We start from the raw sequence: 4,812 nt of genomic DNA, 5'->3' as shown, positions 1-4,812 counted from the left end.
CCACCCACAGATACAACTCGCAACTGGAAAATACTACTGTCACACACACACTTCTCTCTAACTAAAGTACAACTTGTCTTATAATCAACTCCCGAACCTTGATATTGATCTCCCAAAATGAACATGGTCTCTAATCTATCCCATGTCACTACTGAGTCTCCCAAAACACTCGAAAAGGTCTAATAACAAAAAAAGGTTTCATGTTACTGAACCAAACAAAACTACTAATGCAAAAGTCAAACACTCACAATGTGAACTAATTCCAAGTGTGTATCCAGAATAATCACAGTCAACTCACTACTAAGCACAACAACTCTACGGAACTCACTCACAAAAAACAACTCTATCCAACAGAAAAAAAAATACTCGAGAATCCTATCCAAACACTAAAAGGTATCACATCTCGTAAAAGACATGAAAGTTCTACTCCGGTTAGCAAATATTTCGCAACACCTGACTAACTCTCAACAAAATAGCAGTTGACGTAATGGCAATCGCTCCCACGATCTTAACAACTACAATTACTCACAATACAGCTCCTTCATTTTAAAAAAAGAAACTGGAAAAAATCCAAATACTCAAACACGATCTCCCAACCCGAAAAAAAGATCAGACTTGTTCGGTCCGATATACTAAGTACCTCCCCAAAAAAAAAAAATCCTAAAATCAAACAAAGATATTGCGTCAGATGACAAAACTCATCATAACACAATAACACACTAACACACTAACACGGGTCAAATCTCGTATGAAATTAGCCCATGTCTCAATTCCCAAAATCATTCGAAAACAAATGATTAAGAACTTCAACATCTAAAATGAACAAGAGACAAAAAAAAAAAAATAAATATCATATATATACAAACATCAACCCATTTATCCCTCTAACTATATACAAACGTTCCATTACATAACTATATACAAACGTTCCATTACATCCCAACTTTCTTCAACTTCGAAATATGGGTCAATTTCGTCACTCCAGTATTTACATCTTTAACTACAAATCTATTCCCTCTTTTGATCTCTACAATCTCAAAAGGTCCGTGGAACTTCGGACTTAATTTATAATTCAGATCATTCCGAACATTCACTTTAACAAACACTCTATCACCCATCGAAAAAGCTACTCCCCTCGATTTCGCGTTACTTTTCTCTACCATTGCGCGCGAACTAAGTTCAAGTTCTTTACTGATACGTGCAAATCTTTCTCTCGCTGTATTTATCAACGAAGTGACCGTAACATCACCTTGAACTTGCTCTGGTAACAAATCAAAAGGTCCTTTCAACTTGTACCCATACAAAGCTTCTGCTGGAGATATCTTAATTGTGTCATTCATCATAGTATTGATACTATATCGCACTTCATCCAAAGATCTGTCCCAATGTGTATCGGAACCACCCACCGTCATGCGCAAAGCTTCGATTACTTTCCGATTCGCCCTCTCACATAACCCATTCGCTTCAGGTCTATACGGGATTATAGATACTTTCTTTATCCCCAACAAATTAGCAAGACCGTCTAAAGTCTTATTAATAAACTCCCTACCATTGTCTGTGATCAGACATTCAGGAACACCATATCGACAAATTATCCCCTTAAAGAACTCTATAGCGACTTTCTCAGCTGATTTGTACTTCAGTGGGAAAATCTCGACAAAGCGAGTCAACTCATCAACAACTACTAATAAATGTCTATAACCATAAGCGGACTCTGAGAAGTTACCCAGAATATCCATATGCACTCTCTGAAAATGGCCTATGTGGTATGGGATATGAACCCAAACGACACGACACTGTCGTCGCTGGCTTATTCGCATTGCAAATAGCGCACTTCTTCACAAAGGCTTCTACTGCGGAAAACATATTTTTCCAAAAGAAATTTGACCTGACGTTTTCATACGTCTTGTCCACACCTAAATGAGGAGAACCAAATTTACAATGTACAATGTCTAGAACTTGTGGTACTAGACTCTCTGGCACGATGATTTGTGTAATCTCACCCATGCTTCGAGTACTTCGCAAGTTATACTTAACTTTCCTCACCAATAAATTATTCTCCAACTCTAGACCAGAAAAAGGCAACTTATACCCTTTCTTCGGTGAAACTCCCCTAAGAAATGCCTTAGCATCTGACAACAATTTATCTTCATCTTGCTTTTGTTCGAGCAAGCCTATGTCCCAAGTGACATTTTCACCCGTAATATAACACACAGCGTTACTCTCACTATCACGAATAACAATCTCTCCCGAGACTGCCGACTCACTATTTCTCCCCGAAGTATGCACTGTAGAAACGTGTATGTCCTGTACATGCGATCTCTCAGAACTACTAATATCAGAGACATTAGACACCAAATATTTACTCTCTTCTCCCACACAGGATTCGGTGTGTATTTCCTCATCCTCGACCGGAAAATATCTGCTCAATGCATCTGCAACTACATTATGCTTACCTTCAATGTATTTGAGGTTTGCATCAAAATCTCTCAATGTTAGGAACCAACGTGCTCTCTTGGGCGACAAATTTGGCTTATTAAAAGCTCTAACAACGGTTGATGATCTGTAAAAATCTCAACTTTATTTCCCAACAACAACATCTTAAAATGAACAAGGCTAGAGACGACTGCGAAAGCCTCCTTGTCCACAACTGACATCAGCCTTTCGTTACTACCACGCGTTTTGAACTTTCTGCTATAAAAGCAATTGGGTGTAATTTCCCCTCAAATTTCTGCATCAAACACGCACCTATACCTTCCTGACTCGCGTCAGTCACTAAGGTGAACGGTTGACTAAAATCTGAAACTTCAAAACTGGTGGGTTCACCAAAGCGTTCTTAAGCTTCTCAAAAGCTAATTGTTGACTATCACCCCAAACAAACTTAACGTCTTCTCGTAACAAATCTGTCAATGGAGACGCTATTGTAGAAAAATTCCGCACAAAACGGCGAAAGAAACCCGACATACCTAGGAACGAACGAATCTGTTTCCTGGTTTTGGGAACTGGAAAATTCACAATGGCTTTAACTTTCTCATCATTCACTCTAACTCCTCTTTAGAGATAACATGTCCTAAATAGACAATTTTTCTCTTCAGAAACTCACATTTGGCCAATTTGACCTTTAATCCAGCGAACCGTAATCGCTTGAGGACTTCTTTTAACACCTTTAGATGTTCTTCAATTGTATCTGTGCATATGAGAATGTCATGAAGTACTGTGTTAACCAGTCTAGTAAATGTTATTGGGGACCCTTGTAATCCAAAAGGCATCCTATTAAACTCATAATGTCCCTTTGGTACCGAAAATGCTGTATATTTACGGCTACTCTCACAAAGGGAACCTGTAAAAACCCTTGCATAAGATCTATAGATGAATATATATTCTTGCCACCGATCTCAACAAACAAATCAGGCAAACAAGCTACAGGATATCTATCTGGGCATGTTTTTTCATTCAATTTACGAAAATCTACACAAACTCTGATACTACCGTCTTTCTTAGGAACTGCAAGCAAAGGAAAATTAAACGGAGAATTGGACGGTCTGATAATGCCTTCCGACTCCCACCTCTGAACTTCTTTTTCTACTTCTTCTCTGATCTTAAAAGGAATTCGATATGCTGGAATATATATGGGATTTGTACCCTTTTCTAGGCGGATTGAATGTTCTAAAACATCTGTAACTCCTAATTTATCTCCCTTCAAAGCAATGATATCTAGATATTCTTTCAACACTTTCTCTACTTTATCTGAATACTCAGGATAATCAACTTTAACCAAATGTTCATGCAGAACCTGACTTCGGAACTGTTGCTCCTCGTTAGGAAACATATTCCCGTCTCCACAAAAACTCACTAATTTATGCTCTTCATTAAACTCTTCAAAATCAATTACATAAGTACCCTTGTGATATTTTTTCACTGAGTCTTGATAGCTAACTAATTCTACTGAAGTCACGCCTGCGACTGAAACTTCATTCACTGACACCGTACTCACAATGTCTTTGAATTTCTCGGTTCCCTCAACAACGCACACTTGAGAAGGAAACTTTTTCTCTTTCAGCGACACTTTAACCAATGTAGGAACTCGCGGTTGCAATTCAATATCTTCCAACAAAAATCCTTTGAAAGATCTTTGCAGAATATCTTCACTCTCTAATGACTGTGTTACACATGTCTCAGACTGTGTCTTAGGTTTCTCACAAGTTTTTTCCTGTGTATATATGGAACAAAACAACCTGACTCACCTATTGTAATCCCTGAATTCCCGTAAGAATGTTGATGTTATGTCGCATACAAGAAGGGTGTCCTAGCAAAACCATTTCACCTAAGGCTAATCCTTCTATGACCAAAAATGATTCTACTATTGTCTTTCCACCGATACAAAGCGTAAGAAATGACGAACCTAAAATATTCAGTTTCTTCGCTTGTACATCACACACTGTCTCACTAGAAGGGACTAATTTACACCCTGGAAACCTCGAGTGAAAAAGGTCAGCATTTACTAAGTTAACCGAGCTGCCAGAATCAATGAAAATAGAAATTTCATTGCCATTAGTGAATCTACGTACAATCGGCCTAGGTTCTAGTGACTCTAAGACCTGATTGCTCATTATCCTGTGTCCGTTTTCGAACTTATCTTGTGAAAATTCTGCTGTTCCTTTGTGTATCTAGAACTTGCATCATGTGGAATTCTCCTGTCATATCTAGAAAAACCTCCCCGTGACTTTCCTGAATATTCTCTACTCTTTGTGGCTGGGCAAAATCTCCATCCATGATCTGAAGATTTGCAAACTGAACAATATCTCACTCTGC

Source organism: Macrobrachium rosenbergii, chromosome 56, assembly GCF_040412425.1.
Source record: "Macrobrachium rosenbergii isolate ZJJX-2024 chromosome 56, ASM4041242v1, whole genome shotgun sequence".
Lineage (NCBI taxonomy): Eukaryota > Metazoa > Arthropoda > Malacostraca > Decapoda > Palaemonidae > Macrobrachium > Macrobrachium rosenbergii.
Note: the sequence above shows the minus strand (reverse complement) of the source record.